General features: G+C 46.6%; 1 protein-coding gene across 3 annotated transcripts in view; it reads left to right on the top strand.

Annotated features, from left to right (window-relative positions):
- ASTN2 (astrotactin 2) overlaps positions 1 to 16,830 on the top strand; it is a 759,574-nt gene that overhangs the window by 117,213 nt on the left and 625,531 nt on the right. The gene's annotated exons all lie outside the window — the stretch shown is intronic.

The following is a 16,830-nucleotide window of genomic DNA, read 5'->3' as shown; positions in this document are numbered from 1 at the left end:
AGAATCTGCGAGTTGTGAGGTTTTTAACTTGCTGCAGTTCACATCACCAGTGAGCGCTGAACCTGGGATTCCAGCTCCTGTCCATCCAAAATGAGAGTCGCTGCTGCTCTTGGTCAGAATTCTGCACATTGGTGCCTGACATTCAGTAAGTGCTCAGAAAGTGGTAACTGTGACTAAAATGTTAGCTGTAGTGACGACATTAGGGACAGAATATTTTAAGAAAGGGGATGAAAGGAAATACTTGATTTGATGAGTGAGAAGAAAAGACCTTTGAAGACATGTTTCTTTCAAAGGAAAGAAAGAAAGAAAATGATGCAGATGTATGCAGGTGAGCCCCCTGAGGCGGGGACCAATGTTCCTGTTCCTGGCAGGACAATGGACAAACCTTTCACAGTGTTTGAGCTACACAGCCGTGTAGTGGACTGAATCAGGAGGTAGTGAGTTCCCTTGTTTTTGAGGGTATGCAAGCAAAGACTAAAAGCCCTATTCATCAGGATTTTGAGAGGAATGATGGTTAAATTAGATGACTATTGTAGCTGCTTCCAACTTAGAAGATCTATGATATTATGACATAATATATAGAAAAATACTTGGAGGATTATAAAATGTCACATAAATCTAAGAAATTATTATTACTGTTCTCAATCAATATCTTTGTTTAAAGCATCTGTGTGCTATGGGGATAATGCTTTTTAAAGCTTTTTGCGAAAATGGCTTTAGATCGCTTCCCCCACCATCACATTTATTTATTCGGAGCATATCACGCATTCCTTAGTGTATTGATTTAGTCACTCAATCATGCAATGGTTTACTTGCCTCCTCTACCTAACAATGAAAATTCTATCTGCTAGAAAGAAAGAAAAAAGGGAAAAAAGGAGCTTTTAAAAAGTCAGCCACAAGCTCAGAAGAAGCCAGCTCTATGGGATCTGACTGTTAAAAACTAGGTTTCTGTTCAAGTAGTTTCAGAGTTTCTGTGAGACTTAAAATATTTTGTTTACGTTGGGGGATTGCATGGCCAGAGGAAAACAACTAGTTAGGAAAGTTTTGTGAAAATAATCAAGACAATGAAGAACCTTAAAATACCAATGCTAACAGCACTGTTATAACGAGTAGTTAGTGTTACAGTAATTGATAGAAATGTGACTCATTTAATGCTTACGACAAAATTCACTGCATCATTATCACTCCTGTCCTACTTTTGAGAAAATGGAGGCCCAGTGAATGTCACTCATGGGCAGGCACTGTGGGCTTGGTGTCCCAGGGCTTACATTCTGGCTGCACCTGACTTCCTGCCATGTGACCTGCGCACTTTCCTCCCCCTGCTCCCGTCCCCTCACCTGCAGGGGAGTGAGGGTGCATGTCTGCGTGAGGGGCTGCTGTGAGGTCACCTGAGATGGCACACAAAGCTAGTGCCGACACACAGTGAGGTCTTCATAGTGTCAGCACCTGCCGGGTGTACATCTGTATCAGTTCCCTAGTCCTGCCAACGGAGTACCACAAATAAGGGACTTAAAACAACACACTTTTATTGGCTCCCTTTCCCAAGGCTGGAAGTCTGAGATCATGGTGGGGTCAGCTGAGATCACGGAGTCAGCAGGGTCAGGCTCCCCTGAAGGAGCTGGGGAGGGATGTGCTCCAGGCCTCTCCCCTGGTGCCTGCTGGCTCCTTGGCCTGCAGCTGCACAACCCCAGTCTTCACAGGGCATTCTCCTCCTGTGCATTCCTGTCTTCTCTGTTCCCGTTTTCCCTTCTTTATAAGGTAGCATGGGGCTGGCCCTAAAGACCTCTTTATAACTTGATAGCTTCTATAGCAAAGACCCAGTGGTCATATATGGTTACATTCTGAGTGACTGGGGATTAGGAGTCCAACATATCATTTTGGGGGAGGAGGACACAATTTAACTGATAACAGTAAGTGCCACTGCTGTGTTACTTATCAGCCATATTACTGAAGGGCGTCCAGGACTACCAGCAGGAGCAGCCCAGCTCTCCCAGAGTGCAAGTCCAGAAGCCTGGCAGAGAGAAGGCAGAGAGGTGGGGGAAGTATCCTGACCAGGAGGGACTGATTTACAAGGGACGAAGCTAGTGTGATAAGCGTAGCACAAAAAGCCAGGGCCTGGGAATCAGGTGTCCCAGTCCTGCCACTCATGTGCTCCATGACCTCATGCAAGTCACGTTCCTGTCTTAGCCTGAGGTCCTCCATCTGTAAATTGAGACCATCAAGCTTCTATCAGTTGCCAAGGCATGATGAATTTTGACATTACAATTATCCCAACTTCATTTTTATGTAAGTGGGCCATAACTCATGAATCCTATTTACTTTTTTTTTTTTTTAACAGAAAGTAGAACTTTCAAAAACCATTTTTTTAAGTTTAAAAACGTAAATTACATGAGCCTTACAGCTTGGCCTTGACTTGTCTCAACAAGGGTTCACTAACAGCCTAACCTGCAGGGTCACCTGGTTGGGTCGCTCAGTGGTTGAGATTCAACTGATGGACCAGGAGGTCGTCTCTGATTCCTACTTTTTCCTGAATTTTTAGTGTTGATGTGGATCCCTTATTCACGGGGCCAAGGAGAGAAGTAAATGATAAAAGACACAGGAACTATCTTAAAACAGCACTAGAGAAGGTCTCTCTCTTTTCTTTTTTGCCTCTTAAACTATACCCTCCTAATTTAACCCTTGTGTGGGCATTTGCAAACATCCTTTGAGCTAAGTTGGACAAGTGTTATTAAGAATATGGACTCTAAAATACTGATGTAGCCCTAGCCGGTTCGGTTCAGTGGATAGAGCAGCCGTGAGCAAACTACGGCCCGTGGGCTGGATCCAGCCCGTTTGAAATGAATAAAACTAAAAAAAAAGGACCATACCCTTTTATGTAATGATGTTTACTTTGAATTTATATTAGTTCACACAAACACTCCATCCATGCTTTTGTTCCGGCCCTCTGGTCCAGTTTGAGAACTCATTGTGGCCCTCGAGTCAAAAAGTTTGCCCAGCCCTGGGATAGAGTGTCGGCGAGCGGACTGAAGGGTCCTGGGTTCGATTCAGGTCAAGGGCACATGCCAGTGTTGAGAGGGCTAGATCCCAAGTCGGGGCGTGCAGGAGGCAGCAAGTCAGTCATTCTCTCTCATCATTGATGTTTCTATCTCTCTCTCCCTCTCCCTTCCTCTCTGAAATCAATAAAAATATATATTAAAAATTCAAAATACTGATGTAAATAATCAACTATGTAAATTAATGAGATAGAAGAGATAGTTTGTCCTCACAGTACAATCCCAGTTAATAAATTTTAAAGGGAAATGGAAAATTAACATTAGGTAGTCACCACTGTAACAATTACCACCGACAAGAGCCACCAATGCATATGCTGCAATTAATGGGTGAACCTTCGAGAAGGAGTGGAATGTTCTCAGAGTCTCAAAACATCACCCCCTGGATATGTAGTAATTACAAAAGGAAAAGGGTGGCTCGACAGTGGAAAAATCGGGCCACTACCCTTGTATTAGCTTTCTAGGGCTGCCTGAACAAATGACCGTAAACTGGGGAGTTTAAAAAAAAACCCAGAAATTTATTCTCTCACAGATTGGGGCACCAGGAGTCAAAATCCACATGTCTGTGGGGCTGTAGGCCTTTGTGGGGGCTCCTGGGGACAGTTCATTCCTTGCGTCTTCAGGTTTATGGCCCTTCCAGGCATTTCTTGGCTTGTGGTGTCATAACTCCACTTCCTGGTTTTGTCTTCATAACACTGTCTCCTCTGTGTCCTCTCGTCTGTGAGTCTCATAAGGACACGTGTCATTGGGTTTGGGACCCACCTGGAAGCTTCAGGATGACCTCCTCCCTGAAAGATCCTCAATTAATTACACATCTGCAGAGGCCCCCTTTTCCCACATAAATTCACACTTACCAGTTCCAGGGATCAGGATGTGGCCCTAGTGTCTTTTTGGGGTCCACCATTCAATCCACTTACTTAAACCCATGTGATCAAGGCTGACATCACCAGAAATCAGGCATCTGGGCACCAGGAATCTTCTGAGAGGATGCACTGAGAAGGGCACAGTGACATTTCTTGACAAAATTGTGTAACCTCATCCTAATCATGAGAACACATCAGAGGAACACGGGGTGTAGGCGTTCTGCAAAACAACTGGCCGGCATTCTTCAGAAGAGTCAGGATCCAGAGAGACAGGCAAGTCTGAGGGGTTGTCCCAGGTAAGAGAAGGTTAGGGAGCCATGAGAGCTTAATGCCACGTGGGACCCCCGGTGAGAGCCTGGACCACAAAGAGAACATTAGTAAAAACCTGGTAAAGTTCCAGTAAGGTCTGCAGTGTAGTCCATGGTGATGTTTCATGGCTAATGTCCTGGTTTGGCTGATTCGGTTTGGTTATGTGAGACATTAACTTTCGGGGAGGTTGAGTGACGTGTATACAGGAACTCTCCGTTCTAACTTTGCAACTTTTTGTGAATATAATTATTTCAGAAATAAAAGAGTTAAAGACAAAGGAAGAATCTCCACCCTGGGGCAGGACTGCCTGGGTTTAGAATCCTGGCCACATCACTCACCTCCGGGTGGAACATTGGTTCTGTCACTGTTCTGTGCCTCAGTTTCTTCCCCTGTAAAATGGGGGTAATTATAGTTTTCTACCTCTTGGAATTAAAACCAGTTAACATGATACCCTACAACCTCACAAACACTGTATCATCAATTTCATTAGCAGTGCTGTTGTTACTGTTTCTAGCTCACAAATAATAAAAGCAACGCCTGCAAACATAAGACAGCTCTCTTCCGAGATCACACAGCTAGGGCCTTAGCCCAGGATTAAACTCAAGTTTCTGATTCCCAGTGATCTCTCACGCTACAGTAGTTCTTCTTCTTACAGGGGCAAGGATGTGTATGGTCATATTAGGGCCCATGTCTGTCATCATCTGATGACCCAGCTCTATTTGTTGTTAAGGCAGGCCCGACCTTGAACCTTGAACTGTGGAAGAAGACAGCTGATACTCCCTGACCAGGAAGACTTAAAAGTGAGGAAAGTGGAAATATCTGACTTAATTCTCAAAAAAAAAGAAAAAAAGGGAAAAAAAAGCTCTTTAAAAAATCCTCAAATCCAACTCTAATCTTTTAGAGTGAAAAGAAATAGAAACAAAGCCTGTGGGTCTCAATGAGTGACCCAGTGGGTCTCAATGAGTGACCCAGTGGGTCTCAATGAGTGACCCAGTGGGTGTCATGCGGCAGGTCAGTGACAGAGCCAGGCCCTCCCCCCCAGATCTCACAACGGGGTGCGGGTGCTGCTTCCTAACCCTTCCCCAGCTGTGGTCAGCACCGTGCTGCAGGCACCCTGAGCACACAGGCTTAGCACGGCTCTGCTTCACTGTATTGAGGCAATCCACTGTCTGCAAATCCACCAATACATGCAAACAATTAACCAATCCAAACTTCTGCGCCTCATGTTCCCCAGCTCAAGGGTGTCTTTAATAGCCAAATAATACTTGTGTTTTTGTCCTCCCCTCTCTGTTTTTTCCTAATCTCTCCCCGATGAGACATAACATTAATTACAGCAGTTAACGGAAATTCTCCAAAATTTCCCTCCTGAAGGAAGGGCGGGGGCTGTTATGCAGATGTGTGATTGCATTTACCTGCCTTTCCTCTGCCTACCTGCTTTGTGCTGAATGTTAAAGCCTGGCAGGATCAATATTTTCACTGGGGGTGTGCGTGAGTGTGCACGTGTGAGCACTGCTGGTGTGTGCCGGCTCCGTGATCCAGCTGTCATTTCGAGCTAATTGTGTTGTTTCCTCTTGTGTGGAAGGAAATCTTATCTCTTCTGGATTAAAATTCAATGAAGGTCAGAGCGTCTGGAAAACGTACCAGACTGCTGCAATTAATGTTCATTTGGCTTTGATAAATTGGAGCGTTCCCTTCAATAGGACTGGAGTGGATTTCAGAAGCAATAATTCTCCCATTAACTCCATGATTCCGCCTGTGATGGAGGACCTTGTCCTGCTTTTGTTTGTCATCTGTCACTTGGAGGAGCCGGCATATGTGGGAGATGATTGATCAAGATTGCAGTGCCCGCTCGTATCAGAGCATTTAAACCACTAATTAGTTCTGGCCCCTGTAAATTGCTTCATTAAACAAAATTCGCGGTTGGAATTAAGGTAGGGGGAAATGCTGTGCCTTAGTTTCCCCTCCTGGGTTTCCACAGTTATGGGGGGATTACACATTCTTTTCAAGGGCCAGGGGAACGTGCCTGTTGCAGAAATAGTGCTGAGCCCTTACCCCATCCAGGGAAGATGCTGGGAACTTTGTCGGCATCATTTGACTTCATTCTTCATGCAAATTAAGGCTGGTTTTTCCATCAGACTGGGGAGGAGACTGAAGTCAATAGACATTTCATCCCTTGCGTTACCACTATGTGTTCGGATTTTTAAAAATCACCAAATATTTATTGTTGGTGTATCATTAGATATGCAGCAAGATCGTTTTCCTCTATGAGAATTATTGTAGGCGTCTGTTTAAAAGGCTGTTTCGTGGGTCCTGACCCAGGTATGCCGGTCGGAGCACCGGGTGTGGTCTTCCAGGGATCTGCATTATGGCAGGCTCTGCTTCTGATGCTTGTGGGGGGCACAGGAGGAGAATCACTAACCAGCAGCTCCCTGAGACCAGCTGTGGGGAAGCCACAGCCTCCACCCACTAATGGTTTAAATTGTTACTGATTTCTCATAAAGCCCGTCCGGGCAGGCATTGCTGTCTCCAGCTTGCAGGTTGAAACGTTGAGGTACAGAATGGTAAGTGGCCTTGTCCAAGGTCACACAGCGAGGAAGAGGCCGAGCTGGGTTCTAGAAGCCTGCGTTTGCCTCATTGGCCTTCAAGCTCTTGCTTTTACATGGCGTCCCCATCTGGTCTCCTCCGGTTCTGTCCCTCCGTGTCCCAGTCGTCTTTCCTTCTCTAAAATTCTGCAGGAGCACAAGCAGAGTGGCCCAGGCTTCCCCCGTGGACACCCTCTTGGTGCCTGTTTTATTACATCCTCGCGTGTTCCGATGTTCCCCTGGTGAGGCGACGAGAGGCCTGCCCTGTCTCAGCCTTTGGTAATAGGGAGTGACGAATGTTGGGTGTCTGGGCCAGGGGCTTTGTTTCAGTGGTTCTCAACCTTGGCTGCACATTAGAACCACCTGGGAATCTTTTTAAAATCCTGATTTCTGGGCCTCATCCTCTGGAAATTCTGTTTCTTTGTTATGGGATGGGGCCACAACATTAGTAACAAAGAGATAGAATTTCCCAAGGAGGAGGCCCAGAAATCAGGATTTTTAAAAAGATTCCCAGGTGATTCTAATGTGCAGCCAAGGTTGAGAACCACTGGCTTAGATGGTTGGCAGAGCCCCCAGAGGCCTTCTAGGGGGAAGGGTGGGGCAGCCCCGCCTCCCCTCATGGCATATGATCTCAGGTGAAGGGAGCTCACCTGCAGGGTGGGTCTGTGCTGTTACATTCATTCTAGCAGCAGGGACCAGGGGAGAGGGCAGTCAGCACACCCAGATCAATCAGCCTTTTGCTGTGTGCTCTTGGGCTAACTAACTGCCCTCTCTGAGCTTTGGTTTCCTCAAATGCAAAATAGGTGGAACAACAGTACCTCCTCCAACAAAATCATTGCCAGGAGTGGAAGCATCCGTGTTAAGTGCCAACTTAGTGTCTGATACATTTCTCAAAAAAGTATCGCTGTTCTTAAAGCTCAGACACTGTAGACCACACTTGTTCATAGAACCCGCTCCTGTTTAACGTTTCGTTAAGACCTCCTGACAACATGAAGTAGGTGCTCTTTCTGACATTTTACAGCAGGGCAAGCTGAGCCGCCAAGAAGGGGCTAGCTGAGGTCCATCAGTGCCAGAACAGGAAGTTCCCGAACCCCTGCTGGAACCCCTGCACACCTGGGTAGGTGTGCCTGCAGTGGACATTTGCCCCAAGCCAGGTCATTTAGGGTCCAGGGTGACATTTGGGATGGCCGCTGCCTGTTTTGCGATTCAGAGTGGCAGGTGTAATAGACTGCCACTACATGTCATATGCTGAAGCCCTGATTGCTAATGTGACTGCATTTGGAGACAGGGCCTTTATGAAGGTAATTAAGGTTAAATGAGCTATAAGAGTGACACCCTAATCCAATAGGACAGGAGTCCCTATCAGGAGGGGGAGAGATGCCAGTCATGCAAATACGTAACGGTAAGGCTATGTGGGGACACAGTGAGAGGGGACCGGCTATAACTGGGAGGAAGGCTCTTACATCTTATCTTGAACTCACCGCCTCCAGAACTATAAGGAAATAAATCTCTACTGTTTAAGCCACACCGTCGGTTGGATTCTGTTGAGGCAGCCTGAGCAAGCTCACACAGCAGAGAACTGTGGATGGTGCCTCCCCAGCCACCAGCAGCTGAGGGAATTAGGGAAACTGGAGTAAATGTTTGCTCTGCTCTTGTTCCCTGGGACAACAGGGTAAGAGAGAACTAGGGGAGGGGGTGATCTGAAAGCTGAAAGGGAAGAAAGGAGAGGAGAGAGGCTTTGAGCAGCCAGGGAGTGTCTGGCACCTCATAGCAGCTCAACAAATTGTTAGGTAAGTGGATTGGCACACAGATGATCGGATCTCGTCACGTGCTACAGTTGTGAACTTTGCACAGCATCTTCGCAGTGGGCCAGATCCACAGGCTGCAGGAAGAGGAGTTGATGATAAGAGCTTCCACTTAGTCCGTAGTCATTGCATGTTACATGCCAGCATGGTCTTTGTCACATACTACTTCATTAAGATTCACAAAAATGTTCATGCTCATTCACAGATGAGGTGGGTGAGAATATGCCCATATGATGGATGAGAAAACTGAGATTGCCCAAGGTCACATGGCCACCCAAGACCTGGGATCTGTGTCTTGGGCCAGTGATCTCTCAGGCAACATTAGAAGGACAGCTAACTCAGTGGAGAGGCCCTCACCTTGTGAGGCCTCTGTTCCTCCGCTTACTGCCTGTATGACCTGGAAACGTCATCTCACCTGTCAGAGGTCCTCACAGAGGTGCAGAGAGGCTTCAGTGAGCTCACAAGGCGAAGTGCTTGGTGCCTCACCTGCAGGACTGGCTCCGTAATGGCAGCTCTGTCGTTGTGTGACCTCTTTTCATCCCTCCAATATTCACTTTCCTGGATTTTGAACTGAGGACAAGAACTCAGATCTTAAAAGATTGTGTTGAATGAAATGAGATAACCCAGGCAGAATGCCCAGAATAGTGCTGGCACATAATAGATGTTCAGTTCGTGACAACTGATTATCATTACCTGTAGCCTCCCAAACACCATACAGAGGAGAGAGGCCTCATCTCGGGAACCTCTTAGATAAACTAAAGGCCGAGCTGACGTTTTTCTGGCCTCTTCTACCCCAAGCTGCTGTCGGGAGACCCCTGAGTGGCGAAAGGCCAGCGGCAACGGGGGTGACCGCTGGGGTCTCCGATCTGCCCCGGGGGCCATCCCCTGCTCCTCAGGAGGTGAAGACATGGCGGGTCTGACCAAGTGATGCAACGTGAAAAATGAGGTTGTGGAGCAGCGACAACATCTGTGTCATCATTTCAGCACCAGGAGGTCAACTGGCTTCATAAACGGTGCCGTTGCCAGCACGGTCTTTGTTTAGAAATTAATTAGGAGCAGCAAAGAACTGCTGCCCGTGCAGATTCTGGTCTCTAGAAGTTATAAAAAGCAGATAGATTTTAAGCGAATGCATTTTTCACCCTTTCTCACCCGACGAAAGGGGACCTGCGAGAGCGGGGACTCCAGGAAACAGGCATCGAAAGGAACGCCTGAGCCCCTGCTTGTCCCACTTCTGTGCGCCCGGAGCACGTGCATGGGTGACATTTTGGTCCTAATAATAGCATTGTCTGCTGTGTATGTGCCAGGAGCAGTGCTGAATGCTTTCTAGAGATTCCTTATGTCATCTCCACAGCAGTCTTGAGGGAGGCTATTATTAGAAACTGCCTTTTAAACGTGAGAAAGCCCAGGCTCCGAGGGGCAAACCCTTTGGCTAAAAGGGCTTTGCTCAGGCTTGCGCCAGTGTTGTTGGAGTCCAAGGTGTCTGCCTTTAGCTGCGGTGCCACAGTAGAACATCCTTACCTTGCTGTTAAGGTTCTCCAAGGTTTCCAATTGTAACAGGTATCAAAGTACCAGTGAAAAGCTGAGGGAGGGGTTTTGAAGAGCAGATCTTACAAAGCAGGAGGATTCTTCTGGGGGCCAGTGGGGACCATTCATGCTTTCATGGATCCACTGTTGATACAGAAGTTAACCGCCCTTCTGAACGCATTTCACCCTAGCAACAACAACAATATTAAGGCTAGCTAATGTTTCTACGGTGCTTTGGCAGTTTCAAGGCCACGTTACCCAGCTACTATTGCATTTTATCTTCAAAAGCATCCTTGGGTATTTAGGCAGTCATGTTGCAGCTGTTGTTATTGTTAGCCCGGGTTGAAGCTTAGAAAGATTCATTGTGTCCAAGATCACACAAGGACTCAGTGGTAAACCCAAGCCTCCTTTTACCAAATATCTCAGCATCCCATGCTGATAATTGAAAGGTTAGGGATGCCCTGAGGGGCAAACAGGGAAGAGCTCCTGGCAGAGTAGCACATAAAATTATGGCATGTGAGTGTCAGGAGGAACATTTAAGATCTTTGCTCATAAGACCTTCACTTAAATAAATGAGAAAAACCAATGCTCATTGAATGGATCCCCTTTCTTCAGACTCACATAGCAAATTAGCATGACACTAAGGATAAAAGATGGACAAATTTGGGTTAAATCCCAAATGTATTTGAGCCTTGGTTTTCTCTCCTATAAAATAGGAAAAAGACTTCTGAATAAACATCAGGTTCAGTGAGGTGGTGGCACAATGCACGTCATAGAACATGTGCCCACTAAAGCGACCGTGGACAAGGTGCAAACACAGGGGCTGGGGCCCAACAAGCCTGAGTTCAACTCATAGCTGCATTAGCTCAATGACCTCGGAAAAATTACTCAAATCCTCAGTTTCCTGCTATCAATATTAGAAGGATGCTTTTACCTATGCCTTTTGTGTGCTGTGTAAATTATTATTACTGTTTTAGAGAGAATGGAAGGGAGGGGGACAGACACACACACAGAAACATTAGTGTGAGAGAGACACAATGATTGGTTGCTTCCTGCATGTGCCTGGCCAGGGCCAGCAATGGAGCCTGCAACTGAGGTCCTTGTCTTTGACCAGAATTGAACCTGGGACCCTTCACTTCAGTCCATGGGCTGATGCTCTATCCACTGAGGCAAACCAGCTAGGGCTGCTGTTAAATTAAAAAGAATCTGATAAAGATGCGCCCAGGGCCTTGCCCACAGTGAACCTCCGCTCCCTCTTCTGGTCCCAGTATGCTCTGCTCTTCCCATCTTATGGTTTCCCTCTCAGCTAGATGCTCCTCCCGCACAGAGAGCCAGCCCGGGGCTCCTCTCCTGAAGCGGCCTGTGGAGACGCTTCCGTTGGGCACTGCAGCGAAGAAGCAGTTCTGGATTCCAGCCATTTCTACAAAAATCTTACCAACTTTGTGGAGTGATATGTCCCCTCCAAGCACAGAGCTGGAGGGAAAGATGGCATTAAGTGTAATTAAATATGCAGGCCTACCTTTGGGGAATGCCTTGGGGGGATCTGTCTTTAAAGTGCCATTCTTGTTGCAGAAACACCTGTTATGCAAATGGCGCTGCTTAGTCTCTCAACTGGGGGCCAGGATGTTTACTTAGCAGAGCTACTGCGAATCCATTACACCCCATGGGGCACTCCATGGTCTAGCATCCTTTGCTTTTCCTCCAATGTAAGCACCTTGGATTCTTAATTTGGTTTCCCTGATGAAGCACAGGGCTGGGAGAAGTGCTTAAGCTAGTCCCCTCATTGGAGAGAATACCTGATGGGAAGAGACTAGAAGAGAAATAACATTTATTGAGCAATTGTCATGCACCAGGCAGCTTGCTGAATGCAAGTCTATGCACTGCTATTCAATCTCACCATAAAGGTGCAGGGTAGGCATTTGTGCTGTCATTTTACAGATAACGAAGCTGAAGTTCAGAGAGGCAACGATTTAGTTACTTACACCACCTGTATTTCTTGAACTCCCACCCACCGTGTGTGGAGCACTGTTAGACCCCTGGAATTGCATGACCTGGCCTGTAGAGTTTGACCAACCAGAGTCCGACTTGTGATTGAGGACACTAAGGGACGTGTCTAAGGTCACACAGTGCAGGAGCTGGCAGAGCTGAGGTTCAAGCCTAGATTTGCTGGCGTCTTGTTGTGATCTCGTTGAGACAAGAAGGCCTGGAGTTCATTCACTCCCTCCACTTTCATGGGGCATCTCTTATGCAGGAGGCCCTGTCTTTGATACTGCAGGGGGTTTCAAGGTGAAGGCTTCCAGGTAGGGACCTTGAGTCAGGTATATATAGTTAGGAAGACAAGGTAGCACTGTGTCAGAGGCACCGACCAAAGACAGTGGGAACCCAGAGGAGGAAGAATCAAGGAGAGTGGTCTTCTCATCCCAAGTGTCAGGAGGTAAGTGGTGTCCACAGGACCTATTGCTGATCATGTCAGCCTCCATCCACTTGTTGAAGGCGGTGTCCGCCAGGTTTTTGCACTCAAAATAACATATTTTCTCTTTGCATACTCTACTATTAAAAGCAAAGTACTAAGTTCAGCACACACAGGTAGAGGGAGACTAAAGTTCTGCCTCCTGGAGGGAGGAGTGCCAAAGAATCCTTGGGTATTTGCTAAAAACCCCATGGTAATTAATAAATATTTCAGAGCGATACTCCGAGACTCTGCAAATAGCCTGTTTCTCAGGAAGGCTTTCCCACTGACGTTAGCATTCATCAGTGGATCTTGCGGGCAGTGATTTATTACTGCAGTGGAGGAAAGGGATTTTAAAGCAAAAACAAAAACAAAAACCTAAGGGAAAAAGAAGAGATAAGAAAGGAAGGGGGCAAGAAGGTGTGTACTTTTTAAAAGCCAACCACTTTTCTAGGTGGTAGAGAGGGGTGAGGGTAGGTGTCAGGGAGGAGCGGGATGGACTGTCCCCACCTCTGCTGACCTTGAGCCATCTCGGGGCTCTCTGATGGGCATCACCCCTGGAATTGCATGATCTGGCCTGCATGCCTCACTCTGAGGCCCAGGGAGGCTCTGGAATGCTGTTAGGGAAGGTCAGTGTGGAGCAGTGCAGTCACACCTACTTTGCCCATTGTCCTCCCAAGTTCATTTTAAAACACTGCCAGTTGAGGAAGCGTGTAGAGCTGTGTCTCTGAACCTGATAGTTTATAGGCTTCTGTGTGTACACATGTGTGTGTATGTATGTGTTCTTCCTGTTTGCCTTGTATGTATGTTTATGATTGGGTCCTGGGACTTCTAGTGAGGAGGGATTTTTGTGTTGTCACTTAAAGCAGCTTGAACCCCCGGTGAGGTTCCCTAAGGTTTTTTTTTGTTTGTTTGTTTTCTTTTTTATAAAACTTGACTGACTGGAAGCTCAAGGATGAGGAAGTGCAGGAATGTGTGTGGACTGACACTTCCTGGGGGTGTCTGGTGTGGGTCACTAAGAGGTGAGTATGTTAGACCAGCACAAACGGAGGTAATCGTAATATAAAGGTGGACTTTGAGATGGTGGTTGAAAAAAATGAGATTGACAAGGAAGCAATCCAGACAAAAATGGACTCTAAGGATATTGAGAAATTCTCTACCCATGAAAATATGTGGGGAATTCCTGGAGTTATTCTGTGGAACCGTGGTATAGGGATGTGGCTACTTGCATAGATAGTGTGATCAGGCACTTGATGGTTCTCTCCGTTCTTTAACATCTTGGAACATTGACATAAGCAATATTAGTAACTTTCTTGGTTAGTGGGTTGGTGGGTTCTCTGGTTGGTAGCTCTTAGACTCTGTCTCAATGCCATTTGAACTTCGTAGCAGGGCTGCTGGTGTCCAGCTCAGATCCCCTCAGAACCAGCCCTTTACGTGAGTGCTGGCCCGACTCAGAGGCACACGTGACTCTGGCTAGAGGTCCTCTGCAGCCCTGTGTCCTCTGTCCATGCGTGAGGCAGCCTAGAGCAGCGGGGACCCCTGGCCTTACAATGGGAGGGTTCGGTAATATGCACCCTTGCCCCTCAACCCCAGCAGCATAACCCTCCTGTCGCTCATTGTAGTATCTGCTGTGTAAGCCATCCTTTACCGGTGTCCTTCCCTGCCCCGCTCTCCCACCGGTGTTCCCCGGAATCACTTCTCAAATGACCACAGACACTCAACAACCCCTTGTTTTCTGAATTTCGCCTGGAGAAAGGCATACGCAAACGGGCTTCTTTTATGGCCTCTTTGACCAGGAAGTTAGGGGCTAGAAGAGAAAAAAAAAAAAAGGACCTTAACCTTCTGTTTGGGTCTGAAACAGACTTGTTGGTTGAAACAGAGTGAGACACTGTCCGTCTCTGAGGCTGCGTTCCTCACTTGTAAGGGGAGAGGTTGACTCCCCAGTTGCCAAAACCCTTTCATCCTGTGGTTTCCGCTTTCAAACCCCTTCATTTCTCCATTTTCAGTATGGTTTCCAGGACTGCATGTCATTTGTTTTAAGGACATTTTTTCTGTGTTCTACTTACCAAGTCCTGTTTCCAAAACAGATTCTTTCATTGAACACTTTCGGGGTTAGCACTTTCGGGGTTAGGGAAGTGTGGATGCCCTGTTTTCTAGGAGTCAGACCCACATGTAAACCCCGGATATGAGGAAGGCTAGTTGTATTTCCTCTTCCCCTCCTCACCTTCCCCCCTCCCTCTGTCCGCACCACCTTTTCCATTTGCACTCAGGGAAGAGGAGGGCCCTGAGCTGAAAGCTCTGACCTAGTTTTTCCCGACTGAATATAATCATAGGTGCCGCTTTGTGCAAGCTTAGTACACTCCAGGCACTGTGCCAGGCACTCTCCATACATTGTCTTGTTTGTGTCTACAACGGTGCTATGAGGGAAGTCCTGTTATTATTTTATCACAGGAAGCTAAGATTGGGGGAGATTATGCAATTGTCCAAGGTCAGGCAGCTGTTAGCGGTGAAGCCAGGGTTGGAATCCAGACTTGTCTGAATTGAAATCCCGTGTTTTACTCATCCCCTGCTTCTCTACATCATGAAATCCAGTAGGTATTACTCTAACGACGTCTATATTCTTTGGAATATTATTCACAAGAACTGGCAGAGAAATCACTCAGCAGCTCCTGGGGAAAACACACGGGTTTTATTGGACAGTAAACTGAATGCAATAACAGTGTTCAACAAAAACAACGAAACACATTTTCTTTTCAATTTAGACTTCATCAGTATAAGTGTCTCGCTTAGAACAGGGGATGTTCTGATCTAGTTAGTCATTTTGGGGGAATATTGTGCTCAGATGTGGCATTATCTTTAAAAAAAAAAAAGATGGGAATTAAATGTGTCCAGATAAGATTAACCACAGGGTAGTGAAGGCACTCAAAACCACATGACCACAATCCCCAAACTCTGTGAGGATGAGTGTGGAGAAGAGGAGACCTGGGGATCTTGGTGAGGTGACTACTTCAAATCCTAAATATCTCTGGGAAGGGGAGCTGGGAGTTGAATGTGTCCTGTGTGGCCTTAGGCCATCAGAAGCAATGGGGACGGGCTACATGACAGCTGATTCCACTTCTATTTTAAAAAGCTACAATAACACACGCATCCAGAATTGGAATAGAATATTTCAACAAGAGGTGTCTACTCCATCATGCCTATGTTAGTGAGGATTTTTTTATATATATATTTGGAAGTGATATAAATCTAATTCAAACTTGGCTAAAGGTCAGTCAGATAAGGTCTTTAATTCCTGAAGCAAGTGAAGTATCTAATCTGACCTTTAGGGCAGAGATGGGGTGATCACAACGCCCACACAAAGTCACCGGGATGTGTCTATTCCTTCATTCAGCTTTCCTTTGGGTGAATTTCATTCTTGGGCATACTCCCTCCAAGTCCTGATAAGATTACTCGACACTTTAGCATCGCCAGGAAGAAAAGACAGTGATTCTAATTATTAACCAAAGTGTGTGAGCAAAACATCATTTGCTCATGTGTCCATCCCTATGTTAGTCTCCCGTTGATGTTGTAGCAAATTACCACAATAGGAACAGGCCTGTATTGTTTGAAGCCACAAACTTGGTGGCTTCAAACAACACAGGCCTGTTGTCTGACAGTGCTGTTCATGAATTTGAATCTGTTCTCTCTGGAGGACACTCACCACGCTGCTGGCAGGTGAGTGAGTGAGCGGGGAATCTGTTTCCTCGCCTTTTGCAGTGTGCAGAGGCTGCCCACCTTCCTTGACTTGAGGCCCTTTTATTCCATCTCCAAGGCCAACAGAAGGGAGTCGAATTCTCATACAATCACTCCTACCTCTTCTTCTGTCCTTGTGATTATATTGGGTCCATCTATATAATCAGTGACAATCTATCTATCAAAAAGGCAGCTGATCAGAAGCCTTAATTCCACCTGCAACCTTAACTCTCCTTTGCCATGCAACCTGACAGATTCACAGGCTCCAGGGACAAAGACATAAACATCGTTGGGCATTATTCTGCCTACTGCGAACCCTAAGCAAGTCCCTGTGGTGCTCCAGCTGGTTAACCCAGGGTCAGGTGGCCACCTTGGACCTGGACTCAGGTAAGCCAGAGCCAGACGATGGGACTGAGACTGTTGAAGGGAGTGTCATTTCATCTCTCAAAGGAAAATCAGGTCCTTGTTGCAAAAGAAGAGGGAAGAGACGCTATGGATGTTAAATAAATTCAACCA

This window comes from Myotis yumanensis, unplaced genomic scaffold, assembly GCF_028538775.1.
Source record: "Myotis yumanensis isolate MYYU_CA2020_CCGP unplaced genomic scaffold, mMyoYum1.0.hap1 SCAF_12, whole genome shotgun sequence".
NCBI lineage: Eukaryota > Metazoa > Chordata > Mammalia > Chiroptera > Vespertilionidae > Myotis > Myotis yumanensis.
The sequence above is the reverse complement of the archived record's forward strand: the minus strand, read 5'-3'. Positions and strand labels throughout refer to the sequence as shown.